The following is a 17,264-nucleotide window of genomic DNA, read 5'->3' as shown; positions in this document are numbered from 1 at the left end:
TTTCTGCAGAACCAGAACCTAAAAAACCAGGTGAGGAGGTGATGGCAATGTGGTGACAAGAGTGACGAGGATATGGATACAGACTTCTCTCAAAGTGTGGGCCCCGGTAACGTGGACACCATGGTGTTAATGGGGCAGGTTCATGCCATGGAACGCCAATTCTGGGCCTGGGAAACAAGCACAGACTGATGGGACCGCATAGTGTTGCATGTCTGGGATGATTCCCAGTGGCTCTGAAACTTTCGCATGCGTAAGGGCACTTTCATGAAACCTTGTGACTTGCTTTCACCTGCCCTGAACTGCAAGAATACCAAGATGAGAGCAGTCCTCACAGTTCATAAGCGAGTGGCAATAGCCCTGTGGAAGCTTGCAATGCCAGACAGCTACCAGTCGGTAATCAATTTGGAGTGGGCAAATCTACTGTGGGGGTTGCTGTGAAGCAAGTAGCCAATGGAATCACTGAGCTGTTGCTATCAAAGGTAGTAACTCTGGGAAGTATGCATGTCATAGTAGATGGCTTTGCTGTAATGGGATTCCCTAACTGTGGTGGGGCTATAGATGGAACACATATCCCTATCTTGGGACTGGACCACCAGGGCAGCCAGTACATAAACCGTAAGGAGTACTTTTCAATCAACTATCATTTAAAAACCATGTATTATTTATTAATTGATTATAAAAATAGGGAGATAACTCACAAGGTAGCCCGGGTGGGGTGTGGGAGGAGGAAAGGAAAAGGCCACTTCAAAACTTGTTGAATGACAGCCTTCTGCTGTTTGGGCAGTCCACTGGGGTGGAGTGGTTGGGTGCCCGGAGCTTTCCCCCCGCACGTTCTTGGGCATCTGGGTGAGGAGGCAGCTGTGGAACTTGGGGGGGAGGGAGGGAGGTTAAACAGGGGCTGCAGTGGCAGTTTCTGATCCTGCTGACATTCCTGAACCTCCACCAGATGCCGGAGCATGTCCGTTTGTTCCTGCAGTAGCCCCAGCACTGCATTCTGCCACCTCTCCTCACGTTCACTGGCTGCTTTCCTGTACTGTGCTATTGTTTCCCTCCACACATTCTGCTGAGCTTTTTCAGTGCGGGATGCCCGCATGAGCTCACAGAACATTTCATCGCGCCCGTGTTTTTTTCGCCGCCTTATCTGAGATAGCCTTTGGGACAGAGGAGGGAGGCTTGAAACATTTGCAGTTGTGGGAGGAAAAAAAGGGAGAGAAGTATTTAAAAAGATACATTTTACAGAACAATGGGTATACTCTTTCACGCTGAATAACAGGACTCACCTTACATAGCACATGTAATTTCAGTACACAGTCATTTTTTGCATCTTATATTGAGTGCCAGCGGTTTTGGTGTTAGAGATCAAACACGCCGGGCAACAGAATTTGGCTTGCAGGTGGCCATGGTAGGCCATAGTCTTTCGGCTTCTGCAACCTTCATAACAGCAGCGCTCTCCTTTTCCATACCAAGCAAAGCCCATTGAATTGTTTATTTAGGGCTGCGGTTTTTGTGTTAACGTGCAGCAGCAGAAATCAAACTAACCCCCCAGATCCTTTTCTCTGGGATGATTGCTTTAACCCTTCCTCCACCACACCGCGTGGCTGGTTTCAGGGAAGATCCCTGCTAGCCAAACGCGAACAGCTCAACTTGAAGCTCCCCCCCTACATCCTTTGCTCTGGAATGATTGCTTTAACCCTCCCCCAACCACGTGGCTGGTATCAGGGAAGAATCCTGCTAGCCAAATGCAAACAGCTCAGCGCCAATGCGTGCCTCCACCTCTGCTTGGCTAACTGCGGGGAGGATTTCTTTTCAGCCACAGGCAAAGAGCCCAGTAGGAATGGCCACCTATGAATGTCCCTTTAATTAAATTCCCATATTTCAACCAGGTTATCATGAATGATATCACTCTCCTGAGGATAACACAGAGAGATAAAGAATGGATGTTACTTGAACGCCAGCAAACACTAGGACCATACGCTGCCAGGCTTTGTCATGCAATGATACCAGATTACTTGCTACGAGCATGGCATGGTAAAGTGTCCTACTATGGAGGATGGAATAAGGCTGCTCTCCCCAGAAACCTTCTGCAAAGGCTTTTAGAGTACCTCCAGGAGAGCTTCATGGAGATGTCCCAGGAGGATTTCTGCTCCAGCCCCAGACACGTTAACAGATTTTTCCAGTAGCTGTACCAGCCACGAATGCATCCCAAGTCCTCAGGGCAAATTAATCATTAAAAATGCTTGCTTTTAAACCATATTTTATATTTACAAAGGTACACTCATCAGAGGTCCCTTCTACGTCTTCATGGTCCAGGATACCACCTTGGGAGGGCTGCGAGGATATTTCAGTCAGGGTGAGAAAAAAATCCTGCTCTCCTCAGCTTTGTCCTCCTCCTCATCTTCCCTATCCACAAAATCCTTAGGCATGGCAAATAAGAATACCCCATCATCAGAGTCCACGAACAGGGGTGGGGTAATGGTGGCGGCCCCCTGTAGAATTGCATGCAGCTCAGCGTAGAAGTGGCATGTCTGCAGCTCTGTCCCGGAGCATCCATTTGATTCTTTGGTTTTCTGGTACGCTTGTCTCAGCTCCTTAAGTTTCACGCGGCACTGTGTTGAGTCCCTGCTGTGGCCTCTGTCCATCATGGCTTTGGAGATTTTTTCAAATGTTTTGGCATTCTGTCTTTTGGAACGCAGTTTTGATAGCACGGATTCGGAAACCCACAGAACACCACACTAACCTTCACAGATCCAGTAACTGCCCCAAACACACCAGAAATCTGTTATCTAGCCAGGCCCTCAGATACCATATAATATGCTCCAAGGAGAAAGTCTGGGACATGTATCTTAACACACTTAAGACTGTCAGGACTCCTCTACTCAAAGAGGTAGCAATCCCTGCCAGAACCATAGATGCAAAACCTGCAGACATATATCCACTCCTCACCCATAACACCCTTTCAAGATCCATTGGTCCTACACATGCTTATCACAACACGTGCTGTGCCTTACCCAGTGCACTAAATTCCCCAGTAACAACTATGTGGGTGAAATCAGATAATCACCATGCTCTCGAATGAACTCACACAGAAAAATAAGACAAAAAGACCACATCACCTGGGGGGTGAATGCTTCTCACAAAATGATCACTTTATATTTGACCTCTCCTCTCAGTCTTTATTGTCAAAGGAAAGCTGCACATCACCTTCAAAATATGAGCCTGGAAGCTTAAATTCACAATTTTGCTAGACACTAAAAACCATAGTCTTAACAAAGATACCAGATTTATGGTTTATTACAACAATCTGTCAGCCACTAACCCTTCATGTTTTGTCCAATGACTGCAGGAGTGTTAACAGACCACTTCTCCTTCAATTGTCCCTTAGAATAGTGTTAACTAATTATGCTAAATAATGTATTGCAACTTGTATTTAACTGTAACACTCTGAGGGCTTGGCTACACTTGCAAGTTGCAGCGCTGGCGAGGGGGTTACAGCGCTGCAACTTAGCAGGTGTCTACACTTAAAAGCTCAGCCAGCGCTGCAACTCCCTGTTTGCAGCGCTGGCTGTACACCTGGGTCTGCTTCCGGTGTAGCGAGACCAGCGCTGGTGATGCAGGCGCTGTCATTAAGGTGTGGACACTCACCAGCGTTTATGGCCTCCAGGTATTAGAACTTATCCCGTATTCCTTTTAGCTTCTTCTGGTCATCGCTTCGCACTCCACTGCCTGGCTCAGAGCCTGGAGAGGAGGGGGAGGTTGTAGAGGAACCCGAGAGGGAGGCTACTGAGGTGTTTGGAGACTCCCGAGTCATGCAGGCGAGCTATTTTCCAGCCAGGAAAAGCTAGAGTCGCAGCTGCTGGGACTTGGTAGCGTGGAACCAGCAGAGGAAGCCTGTTCCTGTAAGAAGCTTTTATTATAAGGATGCAAATTTTTGGAGCAGGGGGGCTATGGCTGCCTGCAAGCATGCTAGATGTGGAATAGCCCATGTTTCCCTGTAGCTGCTCTTGCTTTCCACAAGCCACAGAACCCCCATGGCTTCCAGAGTGAACAACCCCACCCCACCCCTTCCCAGGTGAGCTGCGTGTGCAAGATGGCTCTGAGAGTAGCTGCTGTGGCAGATGTGGTGTAGGGTTCAGTGTTATTTCCTTGTAGCTGCTCTTTGCTTTCCACAAGTCACAGAAACCCATGGCTTCCACAGTGAAGCAACCCCCACCCCACCCCTTCCCAGGTGACCACGTGGCAGCCCCCGCTTCCACTGTGAGCCATGTGTGGGAAACTCGCCATCTCTATCTGCAGCTGCGGCCTTTCTTGTGCTGCTCAGAATGTGTAAATGATGCTACAAAACTCTTAAAAACAATGCAGGCTCTGTAATTACAGTTTATCTCTCTGTGTTTTTTTTAAAGTGACCTTGAATACTGCTCCATCAGTGCAGACTCTCTGAAGACAGCAAAGCTTAAGAAAAAAAACAAGGAAGACTAAGAAGAGATGTGAAAGCAGTTATGAATCTGTATTCCACAAAATAAAAGTTGCAAGACTGGAGGATAAGGAACCATGAAGGAACAGGCTGCCAGATAAAGGGAAGGCTGCCAAGAGAAAGGAATTGACTACCAGAGAAGCACAGATCGGCGGATGACTTAAAAAAAAGTGGAAAAAAAAGCCTCTAATTTCTTTCATGTATTATTTATACTTTCATAACTATATGAATAATAAAATTTATACATTGCATCATATATGCTGTTGATTGGTTATTAATGACTGCTGTTTTCACATGTGTGGGTCCCGCCACTCCCTGGGGTGTGCACATGTGTTGGTTCCAGCTGCTCCCTGCAGGGGTTAATGCCCTGGAAACTGCAGGGCAGCAGTTGGACATGGGTCTGGCTGAAGGCAGGGCAGGGCTGACTGGAGGTAGGGTCTGGCTGCAGGCAGGCAAGAGATGTGGGCTCGGTTGGAGACAAGGGGTGTGGGGTGGGCTGACTTCAGGCAGTGGTTGCAGCAGGGGTTGACTGGAAACAGGGCAGGGGGTGCGGGCTGGCGAGTGTGCGAGGCTGGTGCGGGCAGCAGTGTGTGGGGGTGACTGGCTTTGGGCAGGGCTGCAGGGGTGTGTGGCAGAGGGTTGGCTGGAGACAGGACTGGTGTTTGGCAGAGGTGTTGTGGGCACGGGGTGCAGAGCTGGCTGCAGGCAGGGGGGGGCCGGACTGGTATGGCAAGTCACGGGGTGCAGCAGAGCAGCTGGAACCCCAGCCCTTTTAGTAGCCCCAAACCCCTTCTACTCCGGGGACCTTTTAAATAGCCGCGGGAGCGCTGGGAATGCAGAGGGAGGCGGGGCTCCGGCGGCTATTTGAAGGACTGGGGTGCAGAGGCAGCTGGAGCCCCAGGACTTTTAAATACCCCCCTCATTGCCCAGGGCTCAGGGGGGCTATTAAAGGGCTCAGAGCTCCAGCCGGGGTCGCGGGCTTTGCCGCGCTCTAGCCGGGGCTCTAGACGGAGAGCGGGGCTTGCCGCGCTCCAGCCGGAGCTGCCGGCCTTGCCGCGCTCTAGCTGGAGCTCCAGACGGGAGAGTGGGGGCTTGGGGCCGCGCTTCGGCGGAGCTGCCGGCCTTGCCGCACTCCAGCCAGAGCGCGGCAAGCTCCGCGACTCCGCTCTCCGCGGCTGGAGCCGGTCAGAGACGTGGCAAGCTCCGTGACTCCGCTCTCCTGGCCGGAGCGCGACAAAGCCCGCACCCACTATGGCTGGAGCCCCGGCCGGGCGTGCAAGCCCGCAGCCCGGTGGAGCTCTAGCTGGGAGGACAGAGGCCATGTCACGCTCCCGCCGGCGCTTCACTCAAAGGAGCGTGGACCATGGAGCAGACCGCAGCTGGGGACGGGGTAAGTTAAAAAGGTGCCTAAGGTGCGGGCCCTCTTAGGCGTGGGGGTCCGATTCCTGGTCAGACGGGTCGTTGGAACAGGAAGCGGAATGACCCGCACCCTTCCGTCCCCTTCCCACAACCCACAGCGACAAAATGGGACGAGGTGCTCTGTGGGATAGCTGCCCACAATGCACCACTCACAGCAGCGCTGCAACTGGTGCAAGTGTGGACACACTGCAGCGCTGGTCGCTGTCAGTGTGGACACACTGCAGCGCTGGCCGTACACATCTGTACGACCACAGCTGTAACTGCCAGCGCTGCAAAACTCTAAGTGTAGACAAAGCCTGAGTATCTTTCCCAGGCTTGAAGAAAAGCTCTGTGTAGCTCGAAAGTTTCTCTCTTTCACCAACAGAAGGTGATCCAATAAAAGATATCACCTCTCCCACCTTGTCTCTTTAATATCTTGGGACCAACACAACTACAACAACCCTGCAAACAACATAGATTGGTTATGCTTAGTGCCTTCAGTTTGCATGGCAATTTTTACATCCAAGCTAATTTGAATTAATTTTGAGAGTTAAGGCTTTGTGAGGCACCATATCAAATGTTCTGGTTAAATCTGTATTACATCTACTGCGTTCCCTTCAACCACTAATTTGGTGATTCTACCAAAGAAAATCTATATATATTTGGATTCTCAGCAGTGTATTATATGAATGAAACATTTGCAAGCATTTTATATTAGATATAAAATACACCGCTGAGCAGCCAAAGGTAATGAAAATTGGGCTATGTCTTCCTGATTTCAAATGTGTAACTTAGAGGCAAAGGGTGATTTGAGGACATATATACAAATTAGACTTTGGATCCTGATATTAATCGTATTTTTCTTGTCCTGCTTCATGCTTGTTATACTGCTACATTGTTTGTATTATTCAGTAAGTCACAGTCATAAACAAATATATCTGAAAATCTTTATTGTGAAGGTTCAGGAATTGCTTGAAGACATAACTGCTACTGGAACAATTATTTGCATCAGGTTACAGCACATGGTGCCTGCTTTTAGGAAAGTGCTCCTCCTAATTGTTGCTAACTTGTCTATTTGAATTTTAGAGAAATTTCACTTATCCCCCATCTCTGTCCCCTTTCCTCCACAAATACCTTCCTTTGATTAAAAGCATTATTATTTTAATTCAGAAGAGTTCTGTGGGAACTAACATATAAGCATGTCTTGGAAAGCTTGGTGCACAAATATAGACCAGTGAAGTGCAGGCAAATTGACACACAAGATGTGCACCCAGAGCCAGTTTACAGCAGTGAGTAAAGATAATAAATTATAATATAGTTGGTTCCCAATACGGCAGGCAACGTCTACGGTTAGATAACTGTCACACTGAAGAGCTTCCATTGCCGATTCTGATCCTGTACATGTTTGAATTGGGAGTTCAGTGCCCAGTTTAGTACACAAGACAAGGGAGGGATTCAATATCTAGCCCAATTGTTTTCAGGTATTGGGAATGTGTTGAAGAAAATACTTATACATAGGCTTATCAGAGCTTTGGCTTTGAGTTTGATCCCTTGCTTCCTAGGTAGGGTTGTCAATTTTGCTTGGACGTATTCCCAGTGGTTTCATCATATGACATAATCTTTAATTAAAGATTAGTCTTTAATTCCTGGAGGCTCCAGGACAATCCTGGAGGCCTGGCAACCCTATTCCCAGGTCAGGAAAGACTGGGAGTCAGCTCCTCAAAGGTATGTAGGTGCCTAACTCCCACACCTTTGAGGATTTGGGCCAGGATTCTCAGTGGAGGCTGCACTTTATCATTCTCTAGTGACTTGCTTGGGTTGAAGTTTGGAGAAGGACTGACTGCCTCCGGAAGGAGCTCCATCCAGATCTCTTCCCTAGTTGGGAAAGTCTCCATAAAGTGTGGCCTTTGAAGGTGTAGAAGTAGAGTCAAAAATGAGGGAAGTTCCTCAGTGACCTACTCCTCCCAGATAATACCCATAACTGTTGATGATTTTACCACTTCTATGTCATTTCTATAAATGAGTTTCAAGTACTGTATTTTCTCACAAGTTCTCATTATATTTGGAAGATTAAACAATTGTATTTTCCTTTTATTTTTATAATATTTTTATCTCCCTGTGTTGGTGGGAAAAACCCAGACAAACAATCAGGAACGCTGACTGATTAGAGAGCAGTAAGACTAAAATAGTGCTGTCAAAGTATGCAAACTAGAAAAGTATTGGGTAAAAAATAATGTTTTCTTTAATCTATTTAATTGGAGTAGACCTAGGCCTGCCCCATGTAGTCATGGGGATTCTGCCAAGGTGCAGGAGTTCTGCCGACCCAGATTCACTTGAGGGATTGGAGCCTTAGATATTACTTATGATTACTAAAAAATTGAGAAAGTTATTTTTAATTTGACAGTGTCTCTTTAACATGAGTGGGAATTACACCACATGTGACTCAACAGAAGATATACTAGTTAGATTATCATTTAACCTAAAACCATTTAACATTTTTGGTTCCTGTGGCATGATTTACACATTGCCACTTTAAAACGTGCACTGTTATTTATTAGTGTGCAACATAATCTTTAGCACATTATCCATAAGATTTAAACACAATGCGTGCTCTTTATATTTGAGTTGTTGCTTCTGTGACATTTATACTTACTTTCCTTCTTTTTTATGCTTATAAGGTAGAAATGCCCTCTAGCATTTTGAAATTCATGTCTCAGTGTTTGTTTCCATGGAACTATACATCTGGTAACGCAGGGAAATATATTTATGTTTAGGCCTCTTAGCTTGTCTATTTGTCTTGCAGATATCAATCAAATCAAATCCTTTTGTTTTCCACTCAGCTAGCTTTACCATGTTAAACAAATTAAGATTCTATTTCTCTTAATTAATGTTATTATTGCTGCTGTTTCTAATCCCCTCGGTTTAATAGTCACCGCTAGTGTTTGCTACTGTCTTTTTCCCAGAACAGGGCACAAAGTGTCTCTTCCAGAGACAGATCCTATGAAAGAATGCTCCTTGTTATTAATGAGGGCTCCAGAAGCTTATGTGCCTGAAATCTTCATCTCAGAAAATGACTGTGTAGACCTAGATTTTCTCCACTCTGAGTCCTGGGGGTATCCAAATCTATTCACAAACTTATCACTGTTCTTTCACTTCCTCAGTGTGACAGAATCACATGAAATCTTGAAAGGGTTAGATCAGAAATAATTATGAAATCATTATTTATACTGGAGTATAGAAGCCAGCCCCGCTCCTGAAACCCACTTCCCCCCCAAAGAAGAAAGAAACCAAAGATAGTGAACAGAAATTAAGACTATTCTTCTTTACTCAATGAATAGAAAAATGTCAAACCAAAATAGGAATCGTGTATCTACTGAATGCCCTGCATTTACCAAGACTGAAAATGATTGAAAAAGATATATAAGTAACTCTTTTGAAGTAGCTTTTGAGGGTTTATATTGATGAGGGGGTAAGATATTTTGTCTTGGTTGGCCCAGGATAACTGATAAGTATGGCTATACAGTTTTTAGAGGCAAGCAAAGATAAGTTTGAAGGACTGCAGTATGTATTTATCCTAATCTTTGCCTCATCAAATTCAACTCAATACCCATAATTGGTTAAGCTTCTAGTTTACAGGACATCCCCAGAAGGGGAATGGAAATCAGTTCAGTAAAGGAATGTGACAGGAGATGAGGTATGTGGATAGAAGGGAGGTTAGATGGGGAGAAGGGGAGGGGAAGAAAAGGGAGAATGGTGAAGACAAGAAAAATCAAAATAAACGGAGACATCACAACTGTTAGGGCAATTGATTAGGCCAAACCAAGTGTGATATAAGGGTCTGAGATCAGATAAACTGGGTGAGAAATTTGATGACATCACAGGAGAGGCTAGAGACAGTGAGTGCCTCCCACTCTGCTAGGGTCAGTGTAAGGACTATTCTGTGAGAAAAAGGACTGGTTAGTGCTCACACCAAGAAAGACTGGCTGCTCCTGGAGGTGGAGAGGCCCACAGGGATGATGGAGCCACTGGCTCCCAGAGTTCCCAGACAAATCAGTAGCAGTCCAATGAGAGTTAGGGAAGTATTGAAAGGCGCTGCAGGACTCTCTTTGTTGCCCTGCTGGTGTTGATACTGGGCTGTTATGGGGAGAGCTCCCAGATATCAGTGACTTTTTAAAGGCCACCCCCAGAAGAGATTGGCTGCAGAAAGAGGATGGAGTAATGCAAGAGTGGATGTGAGAGTCTGCAAATTATTCAGGCTTGATGGTATCAAAAACAGCTGATAGCTCTAAGGAACCAATATCGGTGTGGGCATCTGATCAGTATCCATCTCCAGACATCATAAATCAAAATGCTGAGTGTAGTCTCTATCCTGTAAATCCAAACTAAAGAGATCCAAGTACTCCTGGAGCCCAACTCTGCAAAGTACCTCTTGGGGTTTGCTGAGCTCCCTCACTTTGCTCTAATTTCACCACATTGGATCAGGTGCCAGATGCTGCCATGGCACAGTCTTCCCTTTGGGTTATAGATAACAATTTCCTTGATACCACACAGTGGAGGAATTCAATCCCTAACATGTCTTTCCAAGCCCTTGGCATTATGTTGAACATAATACTTTTGCAGAGGATGAGCATTTTGATCTTGAGATTTTTCCTCTGCACCCTCTTCTTTTTTTGAATCCGATTAAATTCTATGTAAAATGTGTGTTGAAAATTTAATCTAATTGATGTCAGGTATTTCAAAATTGTGGTTCTCATAGAAGCTATAATTTACTCGCCTTGCATATTTTATATAAAATATATATTTAAAAGACTCTGCGTTATAACAACATACTTAGTGGTACTTATATGTAAGTAGGCCAAGCAGTAGTTACCCAGGGAAGTATAACTTTGAATTTCCTGATTTCTATGTGGTTAAATTCTCAACCATAACTTTGTAGTAATGTGTGTTTTTGTTTGTTTGTTTGCTATGTTGTGTCTTACAATTCTGCCTTGTGCTCACTCTAATGATATTCCAGTTTTAAGTAAAAATATCCACTGCTGTCTGGTTTGATTTAGCACAGAAATTAGACACCGTTCTTTTTAGAAAATGCTTTTAATTGTAGTTAAAATAGACTGAAATGCCATAAAAACTGATGTCATGGTCCAAAGATACTAATTTTATTTTAATAAATTTATTTGAGCATATGCTTTCGTGAGTTTGGGTTCGAGCCCATGAAAGCTTATGCGTAAATAAATTTGTTAGTCTCTAAAGTGCCACAAGGACTTCTCGTTGTTTTTGCTGACACAGACTAACACGGCTCCCACTCTAACTTTATTTTGAAAATCTAAATCTTCGCTTGTACTGTAAATGTTTATAGGTTATCAGTAAAAATAAGAACAGCAGAACATTTTAGTGTAATTCATTAGCAGTAAGTTGATTAACAAGAAGTCACCCCATAAAAATATTTCCTTTTATAATCGAAGTGTGTCTGACTATATCAGTCACATCTTCATTGAAACAAGAGAAAAACCCGGTTTCCTTTTCACTAGGTACTGTTAGGAAAGTGAATTGCATCGTGCATAAAGGACCAAGACTGATTAGCATGTGAATTCAAGTTGTCTGCAGTGAAGAAGGTGTAATGTGCATGGTGGTCTTTTCAGAAAACTTTTTAATTGAGAATGTGTTAATGAATATAGATAACTTGTTCAGGAAGGCTTGTGCAGTCCTTCCAGTCCAAACTCATTCGTCATAATTCTCTGTTACACCTATGCCTGTTTACATCACTTCAACAGTGAAAAGAGGGACTGAAAGTAGGAGTAACAGCCCTCTAGGAATATCCCCTGGGCATTTGTTTCAAGTTTGCAGGATGAAATTAGTTTCCAAATTGGAATTTTGTTTTCTAGAGCTAACACTCCATCTCTTGCAATGTAATATTTCCTGTGCCCCACTCCTAGGATAGAAGGTGTATGGGGAAGTGTCGGGGGCATTGCTGGACTGCATTGTAGTACAGCTATAGTTTGTTTACTAGAGACCTGGAGGAATTATGCCTTTGAAATATTTAATGCTTCCTGGGGAGAACATGATGGGAATAGTCCCTTGCTATATTTGCATAACAGGCCCATACTCCTTCCAAAGTAGCTATTTTGGAGAAACTACATCCACAAAAATCAAATTCCCACTTGTGGTTATCAGTGCTTTGGTAACCCTATATCCCCAGCAATGGAAGCCTCTGTACATGTGGGCTAAGAAGAAAACTCCCTGTATCCCCTTTCCACTCTAGTATGCCTCCCAATGAGGAGGCACAATTTATCTTAGGCTATGTCTACATTAGCACTTTTGTTGGTATAACTTATGTTGTGTTAAAAAAACATATTCCTGGGTGACATAAGTTACACATACAGAAGCGCTGGTGTGGACAGTGCTATGTTGGCAGGAGACAGTCTCCCGCTGACACAGGTACCACCACTCATTGGGCGTGGTTTAATTTATTTCTCTTTCCTGTCAGTGTACAGCAGCTACAACAGGCACCAGCTTCCTCCTTTCATCAGAGGTGCTCAACCCCTGCCCCAGGCCCCACCCCTACTCCACCCCTTCCTCCAAACCCCACCCCCACCCCACCTCTTCCCGCCCAGTTCAACTGCCTCCCCTGTGTGGGCCCCATTTCCATTTCTCCTCCCCTCAGCACCTCCTGCATGCTGAGGAACAGCTGATCGCGGCAGATGGGAGGCCCTGAGAGGGAGGGGGAGGAGTTGATCAGCGGGGCTATTGATGGGTGAAAGGGCTGGGGGGAAGAGAGGAGCTGGCTACCGATGGGTGCTAAGCACCTTCTAATTTTTTCTGTGGGTGCTCCAGCCTTGGAGCACCCATGGAGTCAGTGCCTATGGTGGCTACACAGGAGATCTTACACCGGCGCAACTGCATCGGTTCAGCTGTGCTGCTGTAAGGTCTCTAGTGTAGACATGGCCTTACTCGTTGGTTCAAAGGAAATGACAAATTCTGACGTATGCCTGTAGAATATGTAAGCTCTGTATACCATAGAATCTGGTTCAAGGATCTGAAAAGTTTCCCAAACACACTGGATAGAGCTTGTTAAGTATGGGAAGCAAATAGATCTTGATAGAGCTACTTAGTCACTTACTGGTATGGAACACTCAATTTTTTTCCAACATTACCTAGCAAGTTTGCAAAGTACACAGATACAGCCTGTATATACTAGATTACATGCCAGTCTCTTAGCACAAACTAAGCAAGATGGTGTGTAGTCAAGAGATGGGAGGCTTCCAAAAAATACCCAATTGCTGGGGTTGTTGATTACAGTAGGGCTACATCTGGCAACTGTACATGTCAATTCCTGTGGTTGTGCCATAACCTCCCTATTGGCCACATCTAAATCCCTCACGCAAGTGTCTGAAGGTGAGTAAGCTAGCATGCTCAAGGGGGATAAGTAAGTACATGCCTTGGGCTGTGGTATGGTCCCAAACCTGTGCCAATGTGCAGTGTGGGGTAAAGGGCATGTACCAGGCCTCAAGTTTCAATTGTCCTCCTTTCTGCCCCATTCCCACAAAGCACTAAACTCTTTTCTGTCTGATCCTGGCACATTCTATAAAGGTCTTTATCCCTCCTTGTCACAGGTAGTAGTGAGCTGCGCTGATCACCTCAGAACAGCTTTCCACTGCACTCTTTTGATCAATACAGGTGAACATGGATTCTGCTCCGAAAACAGCCCCACTCCCTGATGCTGATCGGTGTGTGATCAGAGTACACCATCCTCCATGACTTCTGGAGCAGCAGGAACTTACATGCGTACTAGGAAATTTCACAGAGGCTGGAGCAGATTCTGGCCCAGTGCTGGGAACACATCAAGCACAAGAGGGAAGAAGATTCCAACAGTCGCTCCAGGGTGGCTCATTGTACATGCCCCTTCTATGATAAGCAGGACCCAGTGCTGTAATAGGCTCACAGTACAGATCCTGAAGTGGCTTATGAATCATGATCCCCTCCTCATCCCTGCTGCCCTTATTGACCAATGGGATCCTGATGAGGACTTCGGTGAGGAGGCAGCAGGGATCATGGAGGATGCCTTGGAAGACCTGGAGGCAGGGCTGGCTCCAGCCACCAGGGGAAGAAACACGTGTCTGGGGCAGCACATGCTAAGGGGTGGCATTCTGTCCATTCTTGGGGTGGCACAGTCCAAGCGTTTTTTTTTTTTTTTTTTGCTTCAGCAGTCCGAATGGCTTGGGGCAGCAAAAATGGTAGAGCCAGCCCTGCCTGGAGGACAAGGAGCATGTGATCCTGCACCTCTACATGTAGGAGCCAATTGAGGAAGCCCCACCTGATGAGCTCATGGACTACCCTGAGCCATGGCAGGAGCCAGAACCCAAGGCAGGTAAGTTACAATGGACCCCGGCCAATATCACCTCTCATTCTGGTGCTACATTCCTGATTTTAAGCCCAGCCCCCACTCTGCTTCAATCTTACATGAACCCCGAGTAAGACCTGGTTATAAATCAATGATTTTATTGATTTATAATGAATCACTATATGCATTTGACAGATTAATAAAACAGATTATTAATGAACAATTGTGACCCTGTGTCTGTGCAATTCTCGGCCAGCATGTATGCAGCAATGGCCCTAGTGTCCTGTGGACTGGGGGAAGGGAGTGTGTTTGTTTAGAAAGGTCCTGGTTGGGAATGAGACAGGTTGTAGAAAACTTACAATAGTTTGTTTAAAGTTAGTACCAGCTGGAAGATTACACAGTTGCAGTGCTTCTCCCTCTCCCCAGAATTTTACCATCCTCATACAAAGTGGAGCTGGGGGAGAGTTTGGGTGGTCAAAGGAAGGGGACACTTTGTTTTGTCTGAGAAAAAAGCTAGTTCCCCCAGTCCTTTCTCCCTTGGAAGGTTAAAATTTTTTTACCATCCCTGTTTCAGCTATCTGTCCTCTGCCTGCACCTACCCATACTGCACACAATGGTGGAAACAGGGGGGAGGAGGCACTCTGGCAATTGGATAAATACAGTGTGGTGTTTTTTTGCTGCAGAGAGGCCAGCGGCTTGACGATCTGAAACTCCAGGGAACAAAATAAAGTTGTGGTGTGACTCCTTTCCCTGTCCATTTCACTATTGATAGGCAGGCACAGGGGCAGGATTTTCTGGTAATGCCTGAGGGTGGTGGGTAGGGTGGACAGTTTTTGAGGTTCGCATCTCCCTTTGCACGGAAACTCTATATGCTAGCTGAGAATAGAGTCAATAAGTCTTCACATTGTCTCTGTCCTGCAAGCAAATTTCTGGCATAGTGGGTGTTGAGATTGAACAGCAGTGGAATTCTGTTTGATCCTCCTTCATAGCTGACCAACACCCTCCATTCAGAAATATGTAGAGGGGTGACAATTAGCAGAAACATCTCTCTGGCATAGATTTCCATATTTCCTCCAAAGGACTGGAAAGCCATCTCTCTTTTTCATTCTGGTACCTTGAAAACTGATGTGGTCTCCAAATGTTGGCCTTTAAAAGAAGAAATCTGCAAACAGGTAATATAGCCCCCGGAAGGAACTGCCACCTTCCCATTGACACACTTGACAATTTTAATTAAAAGAAAACATTATTGTATATATCTTACGATTAGTAGCCTCTGCTTCTTCCCCATGTCTGCAAAAGTTTTCTGAGAACCAAAGCTAGACTAACAGTCACATTCCTGGAATGCTGGAAAGTAACAATATTGTGGCCTTCCACAGCAAAGATATGTTATGTAGGGGAATTTCTTGGTTTCTTCCAAAAGGAAAAAAAAACCCATAATGCCACCCTTATCTTAGATTTGGAAGGGCCTTCCACTGGGGAGAGGGAAAACATTCTGCCAGAAGGGCAGCAGCAGCACTTTAGAGACAGCAGAGGCAGACAGAGAAAGACTCTGGAGGAGCTGCTCATTGGCATGAACCAGGAGTAGTTTGAGCTCCTCAGGGCACAGGAGGATCGGGCATTCAGCAGGAAGAGACACTGATGAATCAGTTCCTAGAGCAGGAGGCACACCATAGTGAACAGGAGCATTCCCTAATGGAGAGGCTGCTAGAACAGATGGCCAAACAACTTCAGAGACTGCCTGCTGCCATGAACACTGCTCCTCTCTGTGAACAGCTACCATTTCCTTCTCCTCTGGCTGCCACTCAGGGTGCTGCTGAGGGGGAGCACCTCCTTCTCCCTCCAAGTGACCATGAGGAGTCTGCACGACTCCCAGGACCACATCCTCCACTGGCACCCAAAACCCCTTGCAGAGGGACCCTCTGCAGCACCCAGCAAGGGAATGATGAGCCTGAAGGAGTCCCAGAAACCCACCATGTGCCAAGGATATGCAGAAGAGATGGTGGAAGTGCCCAATATATCTCCGAGAAAGCCACTCCTCGTCTAATCTGGGGCAGAGACAGTGGGGCCCAGTCTTGCAATTGGCTAAATGTGGTATCACCATGGGAATTTCACTGACATCAGTGGGGGGTGGTCCAGGAAGGTGCATGACACATACATCTCTAGGAACACCGGCCTGTACTGAAAGCTACAAGTGAGGACTTTCTTTCCAAATCAGAAGATTACAGTGGGGGATGTTGAAATGCCCATAGTGATCCTGGGAGACCCGACGTACTACAGCCATGTCTTATGAAACCTTACATTGGACACCTGGACAGCAGTAAGGAGCGGTTCAACAACAGGCTGAGTAGGTGTCAGATGACAGTTGAATGTGCCTTTGGCAGATTAAAGGTGCACTGACGATGCCTTTATGGCAGGTTAGACCTTAATGAGGACAATACTCCCATGGTCATAGCTGTGCGATGTACATTGCATAATCTCTGTGAAGCTAAGGGTGAAAGGTTTGCTCAGGGGTGGAGTGTTGAGGTAGACCGTTTGGCTGCTGATTTTGAGCACCGAGATATCAGGGCTATTAGAGGAACCTAGAGGGGGGCAATTTGAATCAGGGAAGCTTTGAGCCAACACTTTGAAAATGAGAACCAGTAATGTATATCTCTGTGATTGGTGCTTCAATTTTACATTACATGTAGTTTTCCTAGGAAGCAATGGTGACATTTAGGGCCTTACATTCCAGTAAGCAAATGATTAAAATGCCTGTGTATGTATTGGTAGTGCCTGCAATCTCAATTTGTAGGAAACAAATAAAGATGAGTTACCATTCAAAAACTTTGCTCTTATTGCACAAGAAACAGCACGCAGAAACACACAAAGATGCTTGGTGTGACAGGAGGAACCAGGGAAGGGCAGACTTTCACAGCTGTGTGTAGGTTCAGCTATCATTGTGAAAGTTGCGCGAGGAGGTGGAGTGAAGGGGAAACCGAGAAGTCCTGGAAAGTGGAAACAAATGTGTGAGTAGAGTTTGGGGGGCGGACATGGAAAAGAGATCTGAATGTGCTGCAG

The 17,264-nt window shown here is 45.8% G+C and overlaps 1 pseudogene; it reads right to left on the bottom strand.

Moving 5' to 3' along the window:
* Window positions 1-687: 687 nt before the first annotated feature.
* On the bottom strand, window positions 688-15,495 carry LOC142046915 (uncharacterized; annotated as a pseudogene).
* Window positions 15,496-17,264: the final 1,769 nt, after the last annotated feature.

The sequence above is a fragment of the Chelonoidis abingdonii genome, chromosome 5, assembly GCF_003597395.2.
Source record: "Chelonoidis abingdonii isolate Lonesome George chromosome 5, CheloAbing_2.0, whole genome shotgun sequence".
In the NCBI taxonomy this organism is placed as follows: Eukaryota; Metazoa; Chordata; order Testudines; family Testudinidae; genus Chelonoidis; species Chelonoidis abingdonii.
This window is presented reverse-complemented; position numbering and strand designations above follow the sequence as displayed.